This window comes from Piliocolobus tephrosceles, chromosome 4, assembly GCF_002776525.5.
Source record: "Piliocolobus tephrosceles isolate RC106 chromosome 4, ASM277652v3, whole genome shotgun sequence".
NCBI lineage: Eukaryota > Metazoa > Chordata > Mammalia > Primates > Cercopithecidae > Piliocolobus > Piliocolobus tephrosceles.
The window spans coordinates 63,241,787-63,259,047 of NC_045437.1; the positions used below are offsets into that span (position 1 = coordinate 63,241,787).

At 39.5% G+C, this 17,261-nt stretch overlaps 1 protein-coding gene and 1 pseudogene across 1 annotated transcript in view; one reads left to right on the forward strand and one right to left on the reverse strand.

Annotated features, from left to right (window-relative positions):
- ANKRD55 (ankyrin repeat domain 55) overlaps nt 1–17,261 on the forward strand; it is a 129,696-nt gene that overhangs the window by 23,830 nt on the left and 88,605 nt on the right. The gene's annotated exons all lie outside the window — the stretch shown is intronic.
- On the reverse strand, nt 7,743–8,830 carry LOC111541544 (annotated as a pseudogene).

Below are 17,261 nucleotides of genomic sequence, written 5' to 3' on the forward strand. Positions count from 1 at the left end.
GTTGTTTGCTGCACAGATCATCCCATCACCTAAATTTTAAGCCCAGCATCCATTACCTCTTCTTCCTGATGCTCCCCCTCTCCCCACACCACTGCCTCTGACTGGCTCCAGTGTGTGGTGTTCCCCTCCATGTGTCCATGTGTTCCCATCATTCAGCTCCCACTTATCAGTGAGAACAGGTGGTGTTTGGTTTTCTGTTCCTGCATTAATTTGCTGAGGATAATGGCTTCCAACTCCATCCATGTCCCTGCAAAGGACATGACCTTGTTCTTTTTTATGGCTGCATAGTATTCCATGGTGCATATGTATCACATTTTCTCTATCCAGTTTATCATTGACGGGCATTTAGGTTGATTCCAAGTTTTTGCTAATAGTGAATAGTGCTGCTATTGTGATACACATGCAAGTATCTTTATAATAGAATGATTTATATTCCTTGGGGTATATACCTAGTAATGGGATTGCTGGATCGAATGGTATTTCTGCCTCTTGGTCTTTGAGGAATCACCCCACTAATTAACACACTTTGAATGTTTGCTCTGGGCCAGGCACTGCTTTAAGCACATCATATGAATTAATTCATTTAGCTCTCAGAACAGCCCTAATGGGGAGGCACTATTCTTATCCATTTGGCAAGTGAAGAATGGACATAGAGATGTTAGGCAACTCGCCTAAGGTCACATAGCTAGCAGGTAAGTGGCAGTGCCAGAATCAAACTCTAGAGGTAAGGCCCCAAAGCCTGTGCTCTTACCATTTTTCTATATGTATGCTTTGCATCACCTGATATATTTGAAAAGAGTCACATGATTTTTTTGTTTCAATGCCAGCTGGCTGTATCGATGACCTTTAACTTGTTCTTGCATGGCCAAAGAGTTCCAGATTGACTCGGGACCCAGGTGAAGGTCCACAGAGACTCTTCATTACCAGTGGGTGGCAGTGTTGTCCCATGGAGCCATCATGGTGCAGTGTAAGGCTTGGCATGCTCCTTAAAGGTGGAAAGACTGGCCACTTTGTGGATAGGTCATTCTGGGTACCCCCAAGAATGCAATTTCTTCAAAGCATTCAGGATAATCCTGCATAAGGAGAGAGGGAATTAGGGGAATGCCCAGGAAACTGTTCATTGAAGTGATTCTTCCCCTGTCCTGCCATAATATCTCCAGTATGTCTCAATCATAAATAAGACATTCGTCTTCCCACTAGGGCATGTCTTTCTTAGGGACAGAAACTCTACAGCCTTTGTAACTACAATTTTACTAGCCTGTGGTAGATAAGTAAATGGATGAATGAGTTCTTCAGAGGCAATCAATTCTATTTCAGAGAACAATCTAAGAAAGATCTGCAGAGTCCTCTGTGGTTGTCCAAAATGAATCCAGACTTCATTGGTGACCCTAGAATGTGTTTAGTCACCCAAGAATCCTCTGAATAGAATAAACCAAAGAAAGCTTCCCCAAATTACTCTGGTCTGAACTCCTGAAACTGCAATGCACAATGTGCCTTTCCACTGACCTGGTCCTTTTGCAAAAGGGTCACAGCTTGTAGAAAGCTCGGAAGAATATCCAAGAGATTCTATTGACTTTTTGATGCACGTTCTTCCAGGCTTTTACAGACTTTTACACATTTCATGTATATACATACTACAATTAAAACACAATTGTAGAGATGAGGTCTTGCTATGTTGCTCAGGCTGGTCTCCAATTACTGGTCTCAAGTAATCCTCTCACCTCGGCCTCTTTTTATTTTATTTTATTTTTTTGAGACGCTGACTCACTCTGTCGCCGGGGTTGGAATGCAGTGGCGCGATCTCGGCTCACTGCAAGCTCCGCCTCTCCAGTTCACGCCATTCTCCTGCCTCCGCCTCCCGAGTAGCTGGGACTACAGGCGCCCACTACCACGCCTGGCTAATTTTTTTGTATTTTTAGTAGAGGCGGGGTTTCACTGTTAGCCAGGATGGTCTTGATCTCAACTGACCTTGTGATCCGCCTGTCTCGGCCTCCCCAAGTGCTGGGATTACAGGCGTGAGCTACCACGCCCAGCCCACCTCGGCCTCCTGGTATAACTCACCATACCAGGCCACACCTAAGGTTTTTTTTTGTTTGTTTGTTTGTTTTAACTTTGAACATGGCAATTTATTTTATGCATTATTTAAATCCACTGTTGAAAAATGTTCAAAAGCCACTTTAAGAAACATTTAAAAATTCCTTTTTTTGACTTATTGGTGATCACTTAAAATAAGTAAGTCACCAGACATTTTTAAACCATTCATAGCACCATTACCTTAAATAATTTTTAAATTCCAAAATACAAACATTCACTATGTAGTACAACACACTGCTTAGCAGTAAGATTAGTTTCCCTCTAATAAAATACTTCGTGTAGATTATTAATTTGCTGGGCCCTGCAAAGTTATTAAAACTTAACTAACATAAACTGAAAACTAGAGAGGTAAGGGAATTGAAATAGAGCACAATTCAACTCTAAAACTTTAGAGTTGGTTTCTCTAGAGAGAATTTGTAAAATTCCTTATTCTACTCTTTGTTAAAATTGTTATTTCAACTCTTATATATAAACACGTGTTTAGGTTTTTTTGGGTTTTTTGTTTGTTTGTTTGTTTGTTTTTGAGACGGAGTCTCACTCTGTCGCCCAGGCTGGAATGCAGTGGCGTGATCTCGGCTCACTGCAAGCTCCACCTTACCAGTTTACGCCTTTCTCTTGCCTTAGCCTCCCGAGTAGCTGGGACTACAGGCGCCCACCACGACGCCCGGCTAAATTTTTTGTATTTTTAGTAGAGGCGGGTTTTCACTGTGTTAGCCAGTATGGTCTCAATCTCTTGACCTTGTGATCCGCCAGCCTCAGCTTCCCAAAGTGCTGGGATTACAGGCGTGAGCCACCGCACCCGGCCCCTAGACACTGTTTTTAAATCAACAGAGGTAACATTAACATTTAGCATAGGATCTACCACAGGTTGTCTCCCAGATTGCTTCAGTATGTTTCTGTTAGGCCTACTATAAAGTAGAAAAATAAAGCAAATGGGTTTTGGGATTTTTTGTTTTTGAAAAAAGGGTGAGTGGAAAAATCCAAATAACTTTACTTCCTTTAATAATTGTAGATGTAGCCGGGCGTGGTGGCTCACGCCTATAATTCCAGCACTTTGGGAGGTTGAGGCAGGCGGATCACCTGAGGTTGGGAGTTCAAGACCAGTCTGACCAAAATGGAGAAACCCCATCTCTACTAAAAATACAAAATAAGCTGGGCATGGTGGTGCATGCCTGTAATCCCAGCTACTCGGGAGGCTGAGGCAGGAGCATTGCTTGAACCAGGGAGGCGGAGGTTGCGGTGAGCCAGGATCATGCCATTGCACTCCAGCCTGGGTAACAAGAGCGAAACTCTGTCTCAAAAAAAAAAAAAAAAAAAGTAATAATAATAATTGTAGATGTAGAATTAATTTAAAATTCTAGATTTTTAAGTAGGGCAACTATCTTGAGAGCCAGCAGGCATTATTCTTAGACTTTCACTTTCAATCTCATAGGGAAACCCAGTTCATAGATTTAAAATTATCAATTAAGTAATACAAATTTTAATCACTATTAACAGCCAAATTAACCCTGTGAAAGCAGCATTTAAGAGTAACTAGAAAATGGGAATTAGTAATAAAGCAAATAAAGAAGGGCAATAAATACAAAGCAGAAACTGTCAAAGAATAATAGTCTAATGAACTGAAAATAAATGGAGAATAAAATGCTAGATATACTTTAATCAATCAAGTGATTCTTTCAGGTACAATAGTGCATCAATCTGGTAATAACTATGGTTTGACAGTCTCAAAGAAGTGAAAAATTAATACTCAAGAAAACAATTGTGAAAATAACCAGTTAGCAAATTAATGCTCAAGTCCAATTCCATATTCAAATAATAATAAAAGTTATTCAGTGGTTTATTTTAATATATCATTACAGTAAGAAAAACTCCTCTGAAATGTATGATATTTGAAAACAAACTGGAACAAAACTCTGCTTTATCTATGAACTTCCCACTAGAAAATACAAGCATACCATCATTAGAGAACATAAGACATCAAAAGCCTTGTGTGTTAAAACCATACTAAAACAATTTATCTAAATAACAAAGATCTTAATCTAAAGGATAGTGAATACATCATCATCATGAAATCTGGTTTTATGTGGTCTACGGAATAGTTGGAGAACTGTTTTTGTTTTTGCTTTATTAGATCACACAAACCAGAATGAATTGGCAGAAAAATGCTCCATATGTTATAAAATAGCATTTACTACTTCAATTTAAATTCTTTTTACCAACAATTGTAGACCTTTTTGATGATACTTATTTTATGTATGTTTTTAATAAATGATGTACTTATTAGTATTTAATGAACCCTTCCTGCCTCAACATAAAATTATGAAACTTAGAGAATTACAGATTTTATCGTGGTCCCTGATATTAGCCACTTTGGAGAAGCTAAAAATCTGGCCATAATGAATGATCCAATGACCCTTTAAATTATCTTTATATTTAATATTATGTGATCCTGCACTACACTGATTTAAAACATGCTTTTTGAAAAATGTCTTAATAATGGAGCAGTAATCTTCAGTGTGTTTCAAACACTATTTGTACCAAAATCATGTAGGTGTTGGCAGTGGTTCTCAAACCAGGATGATAAAGACACCTGCAGAGTTTGCTTAAACACAACTGCTAGCCCCTGCCCCTGCTCCTAGGGTATCTGATTTAGTAGACCTGAGATGGGACCCTGAGAGAGGTTGCATTTCCAACAAGTTCCCAGGTGATGTTGATGCTTTTTGTTGGGACCACACTTTTGACAATCACTGCCCTAGGGCATCTGGTAAGAATGCATACTCTTGGGTCCCATGCTTAAATTAGAATTTCTGAGATTGGGGTCTTCAGATCGGCATTTTAACAACGTCTTAGGCAAGTGTGCAAACCACAGTTTAAGAATCACTATGAAAATATGACTGGGTTAATTTGCCTATTACTGGCCAATGTATCAGATGTCATATATCATATAAATAAAAATGGAAATAATGCTCAGTGACTAACCCCAAGCCTGATACAGTTCAAATGAACACACAGGGTTTGAATATAAATCCTGCCTCTGTTACTAGCTTTGTGACAGTGATAAAGTAACTTTAATTCTCCGAGCCTCAGTTTCCTTATCTATAACATGGGAATAACACCCAACTTTTGAGGATTAACACTATTATACACAGAGTAAGCACAATAGTTAGCACACAGTAGGCACTCGATAAATACTAGCTATTACTTATTAAGAAATGTATGAAATATTTCCTTCAGTATCTGGTCAAAGCAAATTTTTTATTTGCTTAAATGCAATAGTTACACTCCAAGGTAACAGAATAATAATACAATCTTGTATTCATTGCTCCCTATTCTGGGACAGACAGTGTTCTAAGAACCTTACATTTATTTAATCCTCATAAAAATCCTGTGAGGTAGGTAGTATTATCATCCCTAATTTACAGATGAGAAAATTGAGACACAGAGAGATTAAATAAAATTGCTCAAGGTTACAAAAACAGTAAGTGTTGGAGCAAGAATTTAAACCTGAGTGAGTCTGACTCTAGAACCCAGGATTCATCACAACATTCATTTCCTATGAGTAAATCTTAAGGTTTTTGGATATTTATAGTAAACCATTTATACTTCTAGTCAAGTAACAAATATGAAAATTCATGTCCACACTATTGTGAAGAGTTGTTCAGAGAATAAAATGAATGCCTTGAAATTTTGGCAGATGATACTACCATGATAATAGGTAAAAATTGGTACATGTTTTCACTATGTGGACAGAGTAATCCATGGTTAGCCAACGAAAAAAATATCCTCTCAAATATACCATTCGAGGAGTCATGATTGTGCCATGTTTTGGCACAATAAATAGAAATTATTTAGCTAGCCAGGCGCTGTGGCTCACACCTGTAATCCCAGCACTTTGGGAGGTGGAGGCAGGTGGATCACCTGAGGTCAGGAGTTCAAGACCAGCCTGGCTAACATGGCAAAACGCCGTCTCTACTAAAAATACAAAAATTGGCCGGGAGTGGTGGCACACACCTGTAATCCCAGCTACTCGGGAGGCTGAGGCAGGAGAATCGCTTGAACCCGGGAGGCAGAGGTTGCAGTGAGCAGAGATCATGCCACTGCACTCCAGCCTTGGGGACAGTGAGACTCTGTCTCCAAAAAAAGAAATTATTTAGCTAAACAGCAGAGTCAGTGGCATGACAGCCATGTAAAATTGGCATAATGATAAACATAAGGGAAATGTAAATCTTTTGTGCCATTAAAAATAATCTCATAGAAAGTCTGTAAAATATTCTGTTATGACACACTCAGTATTGCTAAGGATAATAAAAATATAAATTTTCTTTCAGAAACTCTTTAAACAGAGAGTCACTAAAAATGGAATGAAACATTTGTGAATGTTTTTGATGACAGCCTTGAATAGGTATTCTGCGTTGTTAGAATTATCCACTGGCAAGACAATTATCCCAAAATAGTAAGTCAGCATCAACCTTTAGACTGTTATTTATAAGTTAAGTATCTACTCTTTCAATATATAACGTTTTTGTTTGAGTACTCTGCGTTTTCTATTGTTTTCAATTAATTCTTTTCAAAATCTTGCATTCAAAATAATCTTGCCAGTGTAACTAATAGCCACCTTGGATCCTAAAAATGAATTTTATAACTGCTTTAAACAAGTTATGAAAAGCACAAACATGTTCCCATCTCTCAACAGGATAAGAATGAAAGAAATCATAACTATGTAGTTAGAAAGAGTTTAAAATAATCAATTTAAAATGTCACTTAGTAATTCCTGAGAGTGGCACTGATATAAGAAAAGCATCCTCAAATAGCATTAAATTTATTATTAGTTACCCATAATTAACAATGGGTAAATTTGGGAACAGATATTATAAAATACATGTTTACAGAATGCTATGAATGCTCTGAGTAAATTAATGTTAATAGTGGAGAATTGTATTCAAGGGTGGGTAAACATATTTAGAAAAGAACCAACAGAGATTCCATAAAGGATTACTAATTAGAATCAAATATATAATATAGTCAAGGCCCATATAATTTTAAAGTACAGTTTTATTAAGGCACTTCAGGATAAATGCCAGTCTTATTTTAGCTTCTTTTGGAAGAAAAACTGCCAATTATAAATAATCACAGCAAAATTTTCATTAGACAAAAACTGTATGTGTTGGGGGGGTTGGATCATGTATATCATACTGCAAATATAAACTCAACTCTTGAGTTGTATTACTAACACTGAGCAACAATATTTCTTTCTAAAATTTTCTTTAAGGCAGATCTGTTTATTACTAACATAGCACAGTGTAGTTTTAGCAAATTCAACTGTTTCAGTTTCTTAGTGACAATAATACAGATGGTCAAAAATAGACAACAAAATCTCTTTTCTAGTTCCTCTACCTGGCCACCATTTTAAAAACACAATTTCTTCTTATATATATAGATATATTTTTATATTACTGTGTCAAAACACATTTTAACAGACTTCGCAGGTCATTTAAAGCTTCAGTTTATAGTCATTCATGTGAAAGATTTCTATATGGAATGTTCACTTAGAATTCCTCACTGGGATTCCAGTGTTCTATGTCAGAAATGCAGAAGTCCTTCTTCATTGCAATGCTAGACATTTTACCTTTGTTCATTCCTAATTTCTTTCAAGGGTTTCCTAACTTCACTTTTGTGCCTTCATTTTTGTTTGCTTGACTAATTTCCTTTAGTATATTTTCAGGTAAGGTAGCTTGATATCTGTATAAATAAATATATGGACGAAGATGATAAATGAGGTATTCTAACACATACCCAGTTGTAAAATCAACATAGTGAAAAGAAACTGCAAGATCAGAACAGCAACCAGGACCCTCTACAGGAGGATAATAGTTGTAATTCCAGTACCAAAAGGTTCTAAGTAGATAACCTTTATTAAATGGTGTTCTGGCACAAAGGGATGAAAAGGTTTCTTTCCAATGGCATCTCTGGAATCTCCTGCTTCTACATTTATAATTTCCATGCATCTCCCCAGTGCTAAGTCTTCAATGGAGGAATTACGTGTACACTTGTCTGTTTTAAAGGCATCAACAAATCTCTTCAATCCTTCTTTGCTTAGTAAATATGCTGCTCCTCCACTCACATAGCCCTGTTTTACAAAGGGTTTAAATCTTCCACAGTAAATGGGTTCTTTAGAATCATATTTTGAAAGAAGTCATCTCAAATTGTCTAGTATGAAATATGTGTCATCATCTGCTTTCAAAAACCAATCAACATCTTCCAAATGATGTTCATGAACATACTGAAAAGGTTTAATTGTTTTCCAGTAAAGCTGATCTCTGCCTTCTTTGGTTTTCAATCCCACAGCAGGGAAGTCTTTATTTTCTTCCGAACTCATAAAAAACACTTTGTGACAGTGCTGGACCCAGGTAACTTTGACATGTTTGGCCTTTTTCTCTAGGTTTTGAGGGCCTGTCATAACCCAGCAAAGAATTTTAACTTGCTGATAGAGGTTTTCAGTGATGTCTATGTTCTCATCTTTACGTTGGCTAGAATCTGCATTGAAGTTCTTTTGTCCTTCTAGATGATTCTGTCCATTATCATCTGAATGCCTCGCATGAGGATCATTATGAAGAACATTAGACTGGGTGTCACCCTCTTCTCCCAACAAAATACTAAATAGCTGAGAACATAAAAGAAATCCTATTGCCGATCCATAGAGGAAGGTTAAAAAATTCAGCCAGGATTTAGAGGCCATCTCCGAAAGTGTATTTCTGACATCAGCCCCGGCTCCCTCTTGCCCCTTCTGGGGGGCAGAGAGGGCGAGGACACAGGACTGGCAACCTTTGCTTCTCTGGGCACCCTCAGAAGTGGCTCCTGGCCCCTTGCCGAGGCTGCCAGTTGCCACCCAGATCATTCTCCGGCAGCGGCAGCAGAGTTTTAAATAAAATACAATCTGCATGTCTTCACATGCTTCTTTCTTCCTATTCATGTTTCTTCCATTTTCTGTCCTCAGAATCTCTCACCCTGTGTGTATTCTGAAATCTCTCTTTATGCACCCATACAGAAGTCTATCTGTTTAAAGCAGTTAGAGAGGCAAGATCATTCAAAACATGCTCCTCATGTAAGCCATGTGGAAAGAAAGATAGATGATGAATAGATGAGAAAGAGAGAGAGAAAGAGAGGAGTGATAGGAAGGAGATAAGGAAGGACTGAGGTATTGTTTGTTTATGTAGATCTTTTAGATATCTTAATAAGTGGGCTTCTGATTGTCAGTAGAAAAAACTTTCCTGCCCTCATTTTAGATTCCATTAGGACCGTCAGTCATCCTTATCTTTGTACTTGTTATTTCTACATCATGCTTCCTCATTTCTCCACAAATTTTCTGAACAGTTTCTAAGTTTGTGCCCAATTATTTGCCTTGACCGCAACTTAGATTGGCTCTTTCTAAACAACCCCTAGGGAAGCTCCTTCTTTTCCTCTTTCCTCGTTGTGCTGTGGTTTAGTGTACATTGCAGGGCCAGAAGGAATTCTGAAGTACATGCTATTCTGCTTCACACGTCTTCCTTTTCCCCCTACCCTGTGCTTCACTCTGTGTCCAAATTCCTTCTAAACAGGTTTGGTGGCCATCTAGCCAAGAGAGGTCATCTTCAGTGACAGGAAGTTCACTATTTCTTGAGATGACCCAGTCCATTTTTATAAACTCTAATAATAATTAAAATACCTGTCTCTCTCACTCTCACCCACTGCTATTTCTAACTACGGGAGTCTCATAGAGCAATTTAACCATAAAATTCTTTGCATAAAAGCCCTTTGAAAAACAATTCTATTTACAATAGTATGAGAAAGAATCAAATACTTAGGAATAACCAAGGAGATAAAAGACTGGTACACTGAAAACTACAAAGCATTGCTGAAAGAAATTAAAGAAAACACCAGTAAATGGAAAGACATTTTATGTTTCATGAATTAGCAAACTTAATATTATTAAGATGCCAATACTACACAAAGCAATCTACAGATTCAATGTAATCTCTGTCAAAATCCCAATGATGTTTTCTACAGAAATAGAAAAATCATCCTAATATGCATATTGAATTTCAAGAGACCCCAAAATAGCTAAAACAATCTTCAAAAAGAACAGTTGGAGGTTTCACACTTCCTGATTTCAAAACTTACTATAAAGCTACAGTAGTGAAAACAGTGTGGTACTGGCATACAGACAGACATATAGATCAGTAGAATAGAACTGAAAGTCCAGAAATAATCGCATACATTTATGGTCAACTGATTTTCGACAGAGTGCCAAGACCATTCAATAGGGAAAGAATAGTTGCTATGACTTGAATGTTCCCACTGAAAGTTGTGTTGAAATTTAACCATCATTGTAACAGTATTAAGAGGTGGTGCTTTTAGAGGTGATTGGGGCATGAAGGCTCTGCTCTCATGAATTGATTAATACTGTCATATTAGGAGTGCGTTAGATATCTCTGGCATGGGTGTCTGATAAAAACAATGAGTTTGGCCTGATTTCCTCTTCTGTCTCGCATGCTCACTTCTGCCTTTCACCCTTCTGCCATGAGATCATCCTCACCACATGTTGGCACCATGCCCTTGGACTTCCTAGGCTCAAGAACCATGAACCAAATAAGTTTATTTATAAATTACCCCGTCTATAGTATTGTGTTATAGCAGCAGGAAACAGACTAAGACAATAGTATTTTCAATGAATGATGTTGGAAAAACAGGATAGCCACATAGAAAAAAATGTATTTGAACCCTTACTTTACACCATATATAAAAGTTAACTCAAAATGGATCAAAGACCCAAACATAAGACCTAAAACTGTAAAACTCATAGAAAAAAGCATATGGAAAAGCTTCATGACACTGGATTTGGCAATGATTTCTTGACTATGACATCACATGCACAGGCAACAAAAGAAAAAATAGACAAATTAGACTACGTCAAATTTAAAAGCTTTGTCATCAAATGACACTATCAACAGAATGAAAAGGCAACCCACAGAATGAGAGAAAATATTTGCAAATCATATACCTGATAAAGGTTTAATATTCAGAATATATAAAGAACTCCTACAACCCAGCAACAAAAAGCCAAACAACTTAATTCAAAAATGGGCAAAGGATTTGACTAGACATTTCTTGAAAGATATGCCTATAGCCAATAAGCACATATAAAAATGCTCACTGTCACTAATATTAGAGAAATGCAAATCAAAGCCACAATGAAATACCACTTCACCCTCATTAGGATGGCTATTATTTTTTTAAAAACCAAACAATAAATAATAAGTGTTAGCAAGGATATGGGGAAATTGAAACTCTTGTGCACTTTGGTGGAAATACAAAATGGTGCAGCCATTTGGAAGACAGTATGGTGGTTCTTTCAAAAATTAAAAATGGAATTATCACATGATCCAACAATTCCACTTCTGAGTATATACCCAAAAGAATTGAAAGCAGGAATGCAAAAAGATTTGTAGACCCATGTTCATAGCAGCATTATTCACAATAGCCAAAAGATGAAAATGACCCAAGTGTCCATTGACAGGTAATGAATAAACAAAATGTGTTGCATACATGCAATTAAATATTATTAAATCTTAACAAGGAAGACAGTTCTGACACATTCTACAAAATGGATGAACCCTGAGGACATTATGCTAAGTGAAATAAGCCAGTCACGAAAGGACGACGGTTATTGATTCCACATACATAAGGTGCCTTTAGTAGTCAAATTAATAGACAGAAAGTAGAATTGTGGTTTCCAGGGACTGGGGACAGGAAAGAATGGGAAGTTATAGTCTAATGAGTACAGAGATTTGAAAGATGAAAAGATGAGTTTTAGTGATGGTCACACAACAATGTGAATGGACATAATGCCATTGAACTGTAAGTACACTTAAATGGTTAACATTTCAAATTTTACGTATCTTTTACCACAATTTTTTTTTCTTTTTTTTTTTTTTTTTTTTGTTGAGATGGAGTCTCGCTCTGTCACCCAGGCTGGAGTGCAGTGGCGTGATCTTGGCTCACTGCAAGCTCCGCCTCCTGGGTTCACGCCACTCTCCTGCCTCACCCTCCTGCACAATTTTTTTAATTAAAAAAAAACTCTAACTATCTGAAGGCTACTATCATGACCCCATGGAATAATCTTCAGAGTAGACACATTTGTTTCCTTCAACCACTCTTCACGTGACTTGATTAAAGTCCATTCATACCTCTAGTCACTCACCTCTGAGTGTTCTCCAGCCACTATACCCCTGTTTAATTGAGACCATAGACCTCAATATGACACTGACCAGTTAAGAATGGAAAAGGCCTATCACTGCCCTCAATATGGCTACTAGATTTGGTAATTCAGCCAGACTTCCTCCTAATTTATTACAATGCTGTTTATTTCTATAGAGCTAATTTTCCAGCTAAAACTCCAAGTTCTTTTTTAAAACGTTTTATCGGTCAGAACTTTTTCAGTGATTAAAAAGAAAATCCAAATGAATATACAAAATCTATGTAAATTGACTTAAGCTGAAGGCATCACATTACTTGACTTCAAATTATACTACAAGGCCATAGTAACCAAAATAGCACGATACTGGCATAAAAACAGCCACGTAGACTGATGGAACAGAATTGAGGTTCCAGAAACAAGTTCACACATTTACAGTCAACTCATTTTTAACAAAGCCACCAAGACATACATTGGGGAAAGAACAGTCTCTTCAATAAATGGTGCTGGGAAGACTGGATATCTATATGCAGAAGAATAAAACTAGACCCCTATCTCTCACCATATACAAAAGTCAAATCAAAATGGATTAAAGATTTAAATGTAAGACATGAAACTACCAGAAGAAAACACTGGGGAAATGCTTCGGGACATTGATCTAGGCTAATATTTCTTTTTTTTTCTTTTTTTTTATTGGTGGGGGGGTGGTATAGAGGGCAGAGAAAAGCTCTCCACCTTTCTCTGGTAAGAGAAATATGTCACCAGGTGGCTTGCAGGTTCATGGATGGTAGAACAAAGTGACAGTATTGTTCTCGACAACCCCAGTCAACATATCAAACGTATCATTGCTTGTCATGGGCTCTAATTGGGTCACATCCCTGAGTCAGTTCCAAGGCCAGGATAATGCTAGTGCTGAGTGGCTTAGTTCTAAGCCACATGTTCTGCCCCTGACCAGGGATATAGTCAATTCCACTGAATCAGCCTGTGGGCTAGAAGAGGCAAGGAAGTAGTCCCTAGAGAATAATCAGGTTAATCTTATCAACAGGGAGAGGGGAAGTTGAGTGCAAAAACTACACACTTAACCACCCTTCAATTAGTTCAACTGGATATTTTGTGGACTAAGATACTGTTACCAGGGGTCCTTGTTCTTAGAGCTCTGAAGATCGTGGCAGACCACTTCCAAAATTGTGAGCCACTTCCAAGATGGTAACAAGCCTCATGTTCTCTCACCTGGGGTTCTTGGCCTCACGGATTCCAAGGAATGGAATCTTGGGCCATGTGGTGAGTGGTACAGCTCTATTAGAAGCTGTGGGTCACAGAAGAGAACCTAGAACCCAGTGACTAGTGTTCAACTCGATTAGGAGGAACCTGAGCACTTAGCAGTGAGGGATCAATGGCAAGCCTTGAGCCCAATTGGGAGCGGCAATGGGTGCCTTGCTGGATCAGGAGCACAGTGGACACCCTGCCAGATCCAGAGGGATATAAGTCAGCGGCGGGTCTGTGACAGCGGCAAACAGCAGTGGTGGACACGAGCGAAAGCTCAGCTCAAGCGGTAACAAACACGGACCAGAAGACAGTGCAGTTGCAAGATTTAATAGAGTGAAGACAGAGCTCCCATACAAAGGGAGGGGACCCAAAGAGGGTAGCCGTTGCTGGCTCCAATGCCTGGGTTTATATCGCGATCATTGTCCCTCCCGCCGTGCTCTCAGGCGATAGATGATTGGCTATTTCTTTACCTTCTGTTTTTTCCTAATTAGCATTTTAGTGAGCTCTCTTTACTACCTGATTGGTCAGGTGTGAGCTAAGTTGCAAGCCCTGTGTTTAACGGTGGATGCAGTCACCTTCCCAGCTAGGCTTAGGGATTCTTAGTGGGCCTAGGAAATCAGCTGGTCCTGTCTTTCAATGTTACTCTACGTTTAGCCCTATTAAACACCATCTAATTAGATTTCTGGCAAGATATTTTGGGGATCATAATTCTATCAGGCAATGCATTCATTGTTTCTCTCAGCTGTATGTGGTCAACAGTGTGATGAATGTGCCTTGCATATTTTAATGCACTCAGGGATTAATGGATTGTAAATACATTTATGTCTGTTATATAGGCACATTATATAACATATGAACAGGCTATTAAACACAGAGCTCCTCAGCCTACCACCAGGATCTTCTTCCTGAAGTGATACCACCAGCATCTTTGGCTGTGGTCACACAACCAGATACCAGCTCCATTTTTGTCCTATTTCTGGGCCCTATTTCTTGTGCCCACATATATTGTAAGAAATCTTAAAATGTCTAGAGTCCTGGGAAGTTTCCTAATGGAGACTAACGTTCTATGCAATTTATGAAGTCTTTGTCTAATCATCATCAACAAGAGATTATTTTATCTACATGTCCCAGATTTCTAATGCTTTCTAAATACACCAAAAAACATTTTTTTATGTAGCAATAGTCATAGCAAATATATACACTATTATATGCCAGGCCTTGTTCTAAAAGCACACAGAATTAAGTATTAACTTATTTCTTTCCTCACAACAAACTTATAAGAGAGGTAGGTAGTTGTCATAATTATCATCATTATTACCTTCATTTTAAAGACAAAGAAACTGGCCAGGAACAGTAGCTCACGCCTATAAATCCCAGCACTTTGGGAAGCCAAGGTGGGAGGATCGTTAGGAGACCAGCCTGGGCAAAATGGCAAAACCCCATCTCTACAAAAAATACAAAAATTAGCTGGGCGTGGTGGTGCGTGTCTGTAGTCCCAGCTACTCAGGAGGCTGAGATGGGAGGATCACTTGGGCCTGGGAGATCAAGGCTGCAGTGAGCCAACATCACGCCACTGCACTCCAGCCTGGGTTAACCAACGAGACCCTGTCTCAAATAAACAAACAAACAAACAAACAAAATGAAGATGGTCAGTGCAAACTGGGACTGATACTGAAGTTGTCTGGCTCCATAGTCCTTGCACTCATCACAGGAGTGGCATCTGACCTGGACACTCCTTCTCTCTCACTTCTGGCCCCCAGGCAAATGTGCAAGTGAGTCTGCCTAAAACAAACACCCAAAAACAACAAAATAAGTTAGGGAACAACCACTCACTTTACAAAACAGTTTGTTGTCATAAATGAAACATTTCCAATAACAAGCTCCTTTGGGGACAGACAGGTCAACCAGCTAAAAGTCACTTATGACTTCCCAAAAATACTGGGACAGAGAAACCGAGGCAAAGGGTTAGGTCCACTGCCAACTAAAGATCAATTAGAACTGAAAACTAAAAAGTATCTTTGACATAATGTCCACATTAGCAGAAAAACACAACTTAAAAAAACCTTTTTCTCTTTTTTTTTTCTGGAGATGGAGTTTCGCTCTTGTTGCCCAGGCTGGAGTGCAAAGGCACCATCTCAGCTCACTGCAACCTCTGCCTCCTGGGTTCAAGCAATTCTCCTGCCTCAGCCTCCCAAATAGCTGGGATTACAGGCATGCACCACCATGCCCAGCTAATTTTTTGTATTTTTAGTAGAGATGGGGTTTCTCCATGTTGGTAAGGCTGGTCTCAAACTCCCAGCCTCAGGTGATCCACCTACCTCAGCCTCCCAAAGTGCTGGGATTACAGGTGTGAGCCACTGTGCTTGGCCAAAAAACTTTTTCTTACACACATATTTTTTCCCTGGACAATGGCTATGCTTGCGGGGCAGGGGAGGCGTGCATGGGAGGAACTGTGTGTGAGTCGATCAGCACAGCCTCACCCTGGAGGCCTCCTCTTGAGCAGAACTCACCTCCCAGTCCTCCCTGTGCTCCACTTAACCACAGTTCTTTTTTTGTTTGTTTTTGAGACAGAGTCTCACTGTGTCACCCAGGCTGGAGTGCAGTGGTGAGATCTTGGTTCACTGCACCCTCTGCCTCCGGGGTTCAAGCGATTCTCCTGCCTCAGCCTCCCAAGTAGCTGGGATTACAGGCACATGCCACCACACCTGGCTTATTTTTCTGTATTTTCAGTAGAGACAGGGTTTCACTACGTTGACCAGGCTAGTCTTGAACTCCTGACCTCAAGTGATCCACTCGCCTCGACCTCCCACAGTGCCTGGATTACAGGCATAAGCCACTGCACCTGGCCCCACTTGATCTATAGTTCTCTTGTCGCCTTTTTGTTTGTTTGTTTTTTAAGACAAGGTCTCACTCTGTTATCCAGGCTGGAGTATAGTGGCACAATCATAGCTCACTGCTTGAACTCTGGGGCTCAAGCGATCCTCCTGCCTCACCTTCCTGAGTACCTGGGACTACAGGTACCCACCACCATGCCCAGCTAATTTTTAAAATTTTTGTAGAGAGAGGGTCTCACTCTGTTGCCCAGGCTGATCTCGAAGTCCTGGGCTCAATTCATCCTCCCACCTCAGCCTCCCAAAGTGTTGAGATTACAGACATAAGCCATCCGTTGACCATGTATTAGTTGGTTCAGTTGTGCCCAAGGCACAATGCACGTGGCTACAAAATTCAAAGGAGTTGCCTACAGTTCTGTTTCTTCCAGGAATTCCATTTCATGAAATCCCAGGTGGTTGAAATGAAGAGACTTTCATGAAGGGTCAACTTGCAGAGATGAAGCAGGGCTGAAAGGATGAACTGGGGATGCTGAAGCTCCACAGACTAACATCAGTGGGAAGCCAAAGAAGGATGGGAGGGGACCGTTTTATCAGGGAACCCAGTGAAACTGACTCTGCAGAGAAAGAGACTGGCTCTGCCAAGAAAGAGCCTCCTGGTGGGAGAGAAGTGGCTCCTGCCGAACACTGCACTAGGGGAAGGCAGGAAGAAATGTCCCTTCTCTCTCTTCTCCCCACCAGGCTCCTGCCCGTGCCTTTCATGGGCAAGCAAGAGGGTGAGGGAGCCTGAGTGGAGCACTCGGCAAGGGTCAGTCCTCAGGGTACAGAATAGGGCGGGAAAG